This window comes from Pyrgilauda ruficollis, unplaced genomic scaffold (genome assembly GCF_017590135.1).
Source record: "Pyrgilauda ruficollis isolate IOZ18807 unplaced genomic scaffold, ASM1759013v1 scaffold74, whole genome shotgun sequence".
Lineage (NCBI taxonomy): Eukaryota > Metazoa > Chordata > Aves > Passeriformes > Passeridae > Pyrgilauda > Pyrgilauda ruficollis.
In genome coordinates this window covers 875,191-886,215 of record NW_024529266.1, presented here as the reverse complement: position 1 = coordinate 886,215, position 11,025 = coordinate 875,191, and the positions used below count along the sequence as shown (strand labels likewise).

Below are 11,025 nucleotides of genomic sequence, written 5' to 3'. Positions count from 1 at the left end.
TAAAAATTTTGTTTGTTTTTTTTTTTTTTTTGGGTTTTTTTTTTTTTTTTTTTTTTTTTTTTTTTTTTTTTTTTTTTTTTTTTTTTTTTTTTTACTAGGGAATCTCATATTTTACACTCACTTTACTTAACTTTACTTACTACTCACACTGCCAGATGGGCACTTCCATACTGCTAACCAGAAAATGTTGTTTCCTGGCTCTATGAAACCTATGACACATTTACACAGCATCTACCAACCTGCTGCAGCTGGAGGAAAGAAAACCCAAGAGGTTTTGATGACAGATTACATATGTTGAGTTATTCTTGCTTAACAAGTGAACTTTACCCAGGATAAATGTGTAATGGACAAAGTGTTTTCAAAGACTCACAGAAACCTGTTTAATAGGCTGAAAGGTGTTTTTATATAGTTTTTTAAGGGGATTACAGAAAGCTGGGAGAGAACTATAAAGTAGAAAAATTTAAAAAATGGTGTAAAGTGAAACTGGCTTTACATCCATCATGTTAAAGAAGATGTGTATTTTCAGTGAGAGGCAAAAGTGGCTATTTGCAAATTTCTTCATGTCAGTCTGTCTGGACTGAAATAATTTGCTTTATACTGGCAAGAAGTGGAGCATCTTATATCAATTTGAAGGAGCATGGATGAATATAACCCATGTGATATGTGACTCTATTGCACTGCATTTTGCTTTTGTCTGGTGATCATCAGACCTGCTCATCACAGAGAACAAGTATTTTCTTAATACATCAGAATTCAGGGTAATTTTCAAGGTTGGTTCTGAAGTTGCCACTAGCAGCTGGATATTATAAAGCACTAGCAACTGGATATTATAAACTGGATATTATAGCAAATGGGTATTATACACCAATAGATGCAGTAATCTAAAAAAAAATTCCATTTAGACCTTATAACAGTGCCTCCTGGTACTATGGCAAATACATAATTAAAAAGCCTGTTTAGCTTCACCAGCACCTGCAGGTGTATTGGCAGCATACAAGAGATTATTCTGATTCATTATTTCTAATTCTGACATTGGATTATTTAATCTGTTTCATTAACTCTAAATTGGAAAGCAGAAAGAAGTCATGGGATAGACGGTTTTTTTTCAGTCTCATGCAGCTCTGTGCTAGGTGAAGTGGACCAGGCATCTTCTCAGACAGTTTCAAATGTGTGTATTTCAGACCCTCATTAATTTTGGTAACCTGTTTCTGAACACGTTCAGACTAATTCAATGTCTGTTTCTGAAAGCAAAAGGTTTGGCTAGAGTTTAGGTTTTTTTCTTTATTTTTCTTTGGGTTTTTTTTGGTTTTTTTTCTGCTTTGTTTTTTTTAGTGTAATTTTTCTTCCCCCACCCTTCCAGTTCATTGGAATAATGACGGCAACAGCCACTGTATGGATGGGACAAAATAAAAAGAAAGTATTCTCTCTCATTTATGAGGAAAGAAGTTTACTTCTGCTCTGGGATATACTTACAGAAAATAGACTTAATGGCTGATTGAACATAGGAGAGATAACCAATGGTTAGCTTAAATATTGAACATAAACAACTGAAGTTGTAGTTTTGTTAATCAGCTCTTAGTATCACATATTTTGATTTACTGCTTTGGATGAATCTGATATTAATATAGGTTTTTATGGTTTGGATTTTTTGTTTTAATTCAACACTAATTAAAAGTTAGTGATATTCATAGGATGTGCTCTGTTTAGAGTCAGAAGCAGGACTAGTTGAATTAGAAATTAATATTCAAGCAATAAAACATGTCGCCAAAATGGACAGTTTTGATATGAAATGAGATTATTAATGTAGATGACTGCATGGGCAATTTAAATCTTTAGTGAAATATATCTTTTGGCTTTGAAATTTAATTAATCCTAGCTCATTGCACAGTGCTATGCACTGTTCAAGCATACACAGCATTTACAATCATTCTGATTCTCAGGATTGCCATGGAAGTGCATTTCAAATTGCAAAGTTACAGCTATTTCTTCCATGACAGGGTCAATCCAGAGGTGGACAAAGAGTGCAATGAATTTAGCATCTAAATCTGAGAGCAGAAAAATCCAGAGGAACCTACACAGCTGCTGTGGGATAAAACATGAATTAGGGGGGCTAGGACAGCTTAACTAGGTGTGTTTTATCCAAAGCTTGTCTGTTAGGATTTTCTTGCTAGTGCCAGAGGGAATTGTTGGATCAAAGGAAAAGATAATGTGAAAATAGTATGTTCAATGATAGCACCTACGGAATCTGTCAACAGCTTCATGTCATCACCTGGCATTACCTGAGCTTATGTTAATGTCTGTGCTCTATATATTGCATATTGGTAGCTACCATCTTGTGAAATATTGTTTATATGGGAAGAAAAATACCATGTATTGGCTGCTTTTTGCAGTTCCACATTGTTTAATTTGAATGCTCATTGACTATTTGTGTTGGAAGGAGCAAGGAAATAGTGCTTTAATCTTTTTTTTTTTTTTTGTATAATGCACTGTTGATTTATCTATCCAAGTAATAGCTGTATGAAATAGCAGTGTGCTGATGTTGGCTGAAATAGTGACTATGGGTACCCAGTTTATAAATTATTCCAATGAAGAAATGGAATAACTCTGATCAAATATTTATTCTGATATATCTCTTATGGAATAAATAAAAATTGTGCTAGCATCTGGTAGGCGATAATACTTTTTTTAAAGACTTAAGTTCTTGGCATGATAGCATTTTAAAAGTAGAAGTGATGATGACAATGTACTGCTGCCTTATCAGAAAATGCAGCTGTGCAGAATATGCTTCAGCCTAGCAAGTAATCTATTACCTGTCACAGTCTCTGCAGCTACTGATCTTCTTCTATTAATTTATTAATTTATCTAATTTGGATATGAGGATAAGCAGAAACACTTATTCCTTTTGTCATTACAATGTTTCAATTAAAATAATATCTGACACAAGAATGTGTGTTACTAATGAAATAATAATCCAAAACTGAGTATTATTTCATTATTAAAAAAAAAAAATATCAGCACACCTACTGGTATAAATTTTAAATATATTATAAGGAGAATGTGACTATAAGAAAAGTGATTAGCATGCAGAAACATAGAGCAAGGAAGTATGGTTTTTTTTTTCAAAATGAACTGATAGTTTAAAGGTCTAGAACTATATCACCTTGGTCTGCACTAAATATTTAAAATAAAACTAGTTTCATTAGCCCAAGGAGGGGAAATATGGAAGCAAAATGCTTCATAATGGAATTTAATTGAGCCTTATGCCACAAGCATTGTAGGTTGTAGATCTCACAACTGAGGTACAGGAAACTAATCAAAATTAAGCATATTAGGCATATAAATATAATATGAGGATGCCAGAGGGAAAAAAATCCACCCCTATTAATAACTGAATGAAATTTGTGTGAATGATTGTTGTGGTTTCATTCATTTTCAATGGACAGTATTTCTTTTATAAGACTAGATGAGTTTTGATCAAATTTTTCCAGCAATCAGTTTTCATCTTTGTGATTTCCCTCAGGACAGATCTAGTGGAGTAGATTCCTGAGACATGCAAGCTGTGTTCCTGGGGAAAAGAAAAAATGGTTTTGTTTTGGTTTCGTTTTTCTGGGGCTTGTTGTTGTAATTTTTTTATTTTTTCTTTTTTTTTTTTTTTTTTTTTTTTTTTGGAACAGTTTTTACTTTTCCTTTCCATCCAAAAAAAAAAAAAAAAAAAAAAAAAAAAAAAAAAAAAAAAAAAAAAAAAAAAAAAAAATTCTTGGCTCATCTTTGACCTTTTGAATTTGGAAGAGCAAGCTGATCTGTTTGAGTAGCCATGCCACCAGGTGATTTTTACTTAAGTCTCATGTTAAACCAAGAAAAATAAATGGTAGGTATTTGTCAGTCTAAAGTTTTGGTGACATAAAATTATGTATAGTCAAATTTTGTCTTGCATTGCATTCTTTCTGCTTTCTAAATATGTCAGAAGTCCTATCCACTTAGTTTCAGTTGTTTTTCAGCTACATTGGAGGCTTCATATTGGCTTCTACATTTTTTTCCCTTTTTGGGTTAAGTTGTCTGGAAAATTTGGACTTCGTTCTTTTGAAAAGGAAAAAAATATGCAAGAAACCACCACTTTTTTGTTCTTTTTAATTTCTGTGTAATGTTTTGTACTTTTTTAGGCTGTATATTTTGCTTTGTATTTGTGAAACTTCTCTTTAGAATTATAATCTAGGCTACCTCCCAACAATTTTTCTTTTACTAAATCATTCACAAATTATTATAGTCTGTCATAATATTACAAACCTGTATTTTTTAATTTTTTGTGCTATCGATAATGTTTTTTCTCATCTTTAAGATCATAAACAGGTTTGCATGAAGAACTGTTGAGTTACTTGCTCTTTTCCTGTCTTTGCTGGTCAGCTGAGTATGATATTACTTTTCCTTGTTTTTACTTTAAGTTCCATTTTCTTGATTTTTCATTGCAGCTGTATTGCAGCTCATCAGTATTGTTTGAGAACAGGATCATTTTGTGTGAATACTGGATAAAATTAATTTGATTTTTGTTTATATGGAATTTCTGGGTTGGTATTTGACTGTCATCAGATGTTTGTAGGCATATTTGAAAGTGGTGCTTGGGTTTGGTGGGTTGTTAATTTTTTAGGTTTTTTTCTTTGTTAGTTTGGGATTTTTTTTCCTACTAATGGAGCAGACAGACTATTTCTTGTACAGTTTAAATTGATTGCAGTGAGCTATCAATTGTATGAGATGTATTTTTTGTATCTTGTACATCAGAGGATTTCCCTGAGTTGTTTTCTTATGTAAATACTAAGGAAACATAATTCTAAATCAAAAAAAAAAGAAAAAGTTTTGGGTTTAAACAATATTTTTTTGTTTTTTTGCCTTGATGAAAACACTAATGTTTCTGTATTGCTCAATGAGCTTAAGAAGAGATGAGGCTGTATTTTCTTTTTCCAGTAGTCTCACTGGAATTTAGTCTTTTCCTTTTTCTTGAATTTATACCTTTCTTTAGTTATTATGGAGATAAAATTGTCCTTTTTTACTGACAATGAAGCATATCCAGAATGTTTTGTGAACTAAGCAGCTAGAAAATATGCAAAAGCAAAATGGTCTATCATGCAAAGGTTTGTCACTTTGGAATTATTACTATTAGAGAACTAAGCACAGAGGTTACTCAGCTGCAAGTTCTCTTCTTGAAGGCCCAAGAATGACTGCAGTGTGATAGGTGCTGTAAAAACTTCTATATTCAGAATGGGGAGCTTCAATATTCATTTTAAAATAGCTTTATATCTTTCATGTATTTAAACAGATAAACCCTATTACCCTGGTTTCTAAAAATAATTCCAATAATACAAGTGAACCTTAACTGTTTGTAAATGTATTTCAAGCCAAAGAGCAAAGAGCTTCAAAAGAACTGTGTAATTAAGCATCTGTGCTAAAGCATGTGAAATTTCATACAAAGCCTGTCTGCAGTTGTCTTGACAGGGAAGTTGGGAGGAGTGGATTAGTCTGAAAAGTCATAATAGAAAAAGAGCCTGATATGATGTGGCATTTTGGGGATTTACATACATTGCATACCATTAGGTAAGAGAAGTAATTTAACATCTGAAATTAAGACACTAAATGTTTACTGTGAGAAACAGCTAGAGTTTAGATGGAGGAAATCCAAGGCCTGAGAAGTCTTGAACTTGCAAAGATTCACGCAAAAGTTGTTTTAGTTAATATTGTGCTATCTCACATGCTTACTGGAAAACAGTACCTATCAGCTTTTTCAGATGGCTGAACAATTTGTGGTTTACTTTAACCACTTAGATCCACACATTAAAATTTTACCATACTGTGTATGGAGAGCTTGGTGTTTCACCACTCCAAGAAACATTTAGAGAAGTGAAGAAATAGTTATTACAGAGAAATATTAGCTTGTGGCAGTTCTTTATGTAGGAATATTGCAGCCGTGGTACATCTGAGGGGATGCATGGCATAATATTAAAAATAAAAAATGAAGATTGAATATACTAAGTATAGGTTTTAGACATCCAAAGATAGGGGCTGTAAAAAATTTGAGTTCTTTTGTCAGTTCTGGAGTTATTACAGCTTTCTTATATGTTGTTTAATGGACAAGAATTTGCCTTAATTACCTCCCATTGCAAACACTTAATTAGAGGCTAAGTTTGATGGTTGCTGTATAGGTTGCTAAAATTTTCCAAGTCTTTTCCTATCAAGGAAACTATTAACAGATTACATAAATTAAATACAGCTTTGAAAGATTATAACTTTAAACTCCAAATATACTATATTATCAGGGTTAAAACAAATATAAATCTGGATATTCTTATTCTTATATTCATCGTGCTACTTATAGGCATTGCAGTACTTCACTATGAATTATTATATCCTAAAAAATAGCATATGGGAAGATCCTAGTACAAGTAAGTAAAACACTGATTACATTATAATTCTTACAAAAATTGTTTTGCTGCTTATGGAACTGCCTTAGTACCACATTTATAATTGCTCTTTCCAAAATATAAATGGTGTTTTAATTTTATTTTTAAAGTGTTTTTATAACATGTGTACTTTTTCTGGCTGTATGAAATGCATTCCTCATTCAGAAAAATTACCTAAACAACATAACACAAAACAAAAACTACATGCTAGTTTTATAACTGATTTATATTAGGTATGCTAATGCAAAAAGTTAATCAGGGAGTCTTATCATCTCTGAATCTCTCTGCTGCAACAAAGTCTGACTTTTCTTTCATTGCTGTATTTTTTTGCTGACTAAATACACTTACAAACTGATTTCTCAGAAGATTTTGTCTATCATTAGATACCAGGCTATGAATTACAACAGATATCAGCAAGTAATGAAGTTATGGCCGCACAAGGAGTAAAATACTGCTTAACTGAATTTAAGTGACTTGTTATGCATTTAGTGTTATGTCATTGTTTAAATTGTCCATAACTAGCATTTGGATACGAAGGGAGTCAGCTGTTTTGTAAGGCTAAACTCTTTCTAGCAGTCTGAAAGATGCTGGGTACACATCCCTTTAAAAATACCTAGCCATCTGGTAGCCAAAGTGTGTGTATAGTGTAAAGCAATTCCACACTAAGGTTCCCTTGTCTGAAGAGGTTGTGTGTATTATGTACATGTGTGAAGTGGGTAAAAATCATTGAAGTATGTAAGATTTCTGCTGTGGAAAGAAAATACAGGTTTGTTAAAACTTGTCAAAAGAACAATAAAAGAGATTATTTATTTTAGCATGTTTCTTTTCAGCTACCATCTGCCTCTTCTCAGTGCTTTTCCAAAAATTGACAGAATTTTAGATTACATGTTACATTCTGGAGAAAATCCAAGATATATGATACAGATATCACTCAAAGTCTTTATATTTTAAAATATTTTAAAATATGTTCTAAGATCAGACTGGATACCAAACCAGTGTGTTCCTTCCACTGTATTAGCTGATTTCTTCAGAGGCATGAGTGTGCACAAAGAAAGAGAAAAGCAGTCAGTCTTGTGGCCGGTAGTAACTGTTGAAAAAGGGAGTATCACCCCTCAGCATCATATGCTAGGTTGACATCTATATGCATATATAGATTGACCAACAACATGGTATTAATTTTTACATATATGAATTCATGTCATGTGTGAATTATGAAAGATGTGCAAAAAATGTAGTGTTATCCACAAGACATTTATGTTCTGACCAGTAGAGAGCTACAAAGGTTAGAAAGGAAATGCTCGTGATAATCTGATGACAATAAAATGATAAACTTATCTCATTGGCTACTTACATTTGTTGGGTGGTTGTTCAGCTATTTTACATGGTTAGATTTCTCCTTTGCCATTTGTCACTTTTGTGACTTATTGTGAATATTGCTGCATGGTAAAATGATCTTAAGAAAAAATTTGGAAGTTGAGAGAAAGGGCACTTCCTTTACATGATGCAGGAGAGGTTTAAACTAAAGTTTACTAAACTAAAGAAGGAAGGAGAACTTCAATCTACCCCAATCCTAGCATGTTGGTGCCAGTACCAACAAGAGACACCCAGAATTTGGAGAATGTTCAGAATCCAGCAGATTTAGATAAGGAAGAAGATCTTCACTATTCACCTACTGGGACAGCTTGTACAGAGAAGCTGAGAATGCACTGTCCCTGGAAGTTTGCAAGGCCAGGGTGAATGGAGGCCTGAGAAATCTGGTCTAGTGAGGAGAGTCCCTGCCCATGGCAGGGGGGTTGGAAATAGATGGGCTTTAAGACCCCTTATAACCCAAAACATTCTATGATTCTAGGAATCTCTTATAATATAGAGAGACAGAAAATACAGAATAGAAGTAAGACAGAAAATATACTGAAACATATATTGTTGGTAGCTGCAGTAGGTTCAGGATGGAAGGGTTATAGATCTTTGGTCAAGGAGAGGATTTGTGCAGAGACTACAAGGCAATTAGGGAAAAAAAATTGGAAGTTAATATAATGGGGAAGAAAAAGATAATGCTGCAGCTCAGAGAGCAGCTTATTTATAGCAGTTTATTGACAGGATGAGAATATTATTTTTAGCAGCATCTTTCAAATGTTCTTTAGGAGAATTACATCAGTATAAGAGACCAAAACACAGTACAATGACCAAAGGATTTTAAAGAAAGAAAGAAAAAAAAAAAGGTTATTTTTTTAGACTCAAGGCTTGGAAACATTTTTTTTTTCATTGTTCAAAGTGTTTTGATATATTTGTGCATCACAAGGAATGTAAATTGGTAAAATTAGGACTATTTGCATAGAAATATTTCAGTTATCTCTATAAAGAAATAAAAGGCTATTTAATTTGTCTTCTCTATTTCTTATATTAGAATGTTGATTGGGAAAACCCAATAATACTTATACAGAAAATAATTAATAAATTTCATTGTAAGAATAAAAATTAAATTTTCTCCTTTTTGAAATCTGTATGCTGGCAGTGTAGCTATTTGACTACCTTTGCTACATTCTTTCCACTCCTATTGACAAGCAATCAGCTGATCTGTTGGATGGAGTCTCCAAACTGCTTATGGGCAGAGATCCACCTGCAGCACCGTAAAATAACCTTGACCACAGGAGAGCTCTTAAAGCAGTTGAATGAATATGCTACATTACCCACCAATCTTTATCTCTTTAGGACCACAAAATACATTAGCCATGTGCATTTACAGGAAAATCTCAACTAGTGGAATAAAATTTCCGATCAGAATGAAAAAACTATCTAATAAATGTCTTCTCCTAAACACCTCTATACCAAAAAAGAATATTGTAATGTCTATGTCCTTCCTGAGCTAAAGGTAAAGAAAGATGTCTTAGCTGTTCTGCAAATTCTGGATTTACTTATAAGTATCATCAGTATTCTTTGATGAAAGTCTAAGAACCCAGAAATATCTAGAAAATACCAATTGACAAAAGTTGTTTTTAGAAGACACTCAACTGTTGTTCTGATCAAGTTTGTTGCTTTAGCAGTTCTCCTGTGATGAGCAGCATTGGATCTGTTGTCTTATCCTGAGATTAGATGCAGCACTGAGAAATCTGATTTAGTGGAAGATGACCCTACTCATAGCAGGGGATTGAAATTTTAGGTGGTCTTTAAAGTCCCTTCCAACCCAAACCACTTTATGATTCTGATTCTATAATCTTGTGAATATAAAATATAACACAATGTGTATCCTATTTTAAAAATATCCTACTTTAAATTATGTCTTATAAGGCAATAGCAGTGGAAAATACTTGCTCAGAATATGAGGGGGAACAGGGACAATTCAGGGTGTATAGGACCCTGCAGATGTCAGCACTTCATATGTTATCATCTGTAATTCCAAGAACAGAAATATTGATGAGTAAACTCTACACTGATATGTGTTTAACCAAGCCCAGGAATTTAAATAGGTTTTTTTCAGCTTGCTTTGCCATCCAACTACCTTCTGCAGGGCAAAGGTGATTCTTTTGGAGGCCAGAATTTCACAGCAATAAGAGTCCAGTAGAGATGCTGGAGAATTTGTCCATTCTTGAGACTAATCAAAATGAGACACATAATAAGGATTCCTAGTATTTTAATTACTTCTAGCACCTTTGTAAGTAATTTCTGTCCTCTAGAAGATGGTAGCAATATGCAGGATATATAAAACCTAACCTGGGAAGTTCAACAAGAAATTAGATGGAAAAAGAATTCCATGTACCAAACAAAATACAATATTAGTGATTCTGTCCAAAACTTGAGAATTGTTGTTTCCTTCTGACAGTCTGCTCAATATGTTGTACTTATTTGTCAAATGTTCCACAGGGTGTTTGGAAAGGAAATTATGTACAATGTGGTAAGATGTGAGCAATCAAAATGTTACATATTTCAACTTATCTTTTTGTGAGAAAGTACATGTGGAAACACAATTTATGTTAAAAAAATGTCATCCCAATATTATTTTTTGCTATGTCATTTTAATAAATTTAACTGTATCTTTTCAAAATTATTGGGAGGGGGGAACATGACAAAAAAACCCAAAACAACAAGTCAAGAACATTACAGTGATTTTGCTTTGAAAGGACATTGACTTTTAAAAGAAAGAAATACACTGATGCAGGAGGGAGAAAAAAATCAATCAAGATGGATGTCTTTGATTCTATAGATCTTAGGTGGAAAGTGTTTGGTTTGTAATCAACTTTTTTTAGCACATATTACTCCCATGATCCCAGTGTTTAATCTCCTGCAGGACTGCTCATACTCTAGAGATGTTCAGACAAACTGCATCTGTAAGGGAAGTAATAATTTTTGTGATATTTAACAGGAATTCATTTTAATTCTGAGGAAATAGTGACATTTTCTCCTACTCAGACTTATTTGCCTGCATGTTTATTGTTTTAGCTAGACACACCTTGTTTAATATTTATATTAAGTGTGTCTGGTAACAGATGAAAAAGACAGTAGGAAATTTGTTCTCTCTACATACATTTGCAAAACTGTGCATAAAATTTCTATTCAGTGAGAATTGATAAAATTATCTGTATAC

At 33.0% G+C, this 11,025-nt stretch overlaps 1 protein-coding gene across 2 annotated transcripts in view; it reads left to right on the top strand.

The window, feature by feature from the left end:
* The window catches only part of SV2C (synaptic vesicle glycoprotein 2C), a 77,395-nt gene that overhangs the window by 10,128 nt on the left and 56,242 nt on the right, over window positions 1-11,025 (top strand). The gene's annotated exons all lie outside the window — the stretch shown is intronic.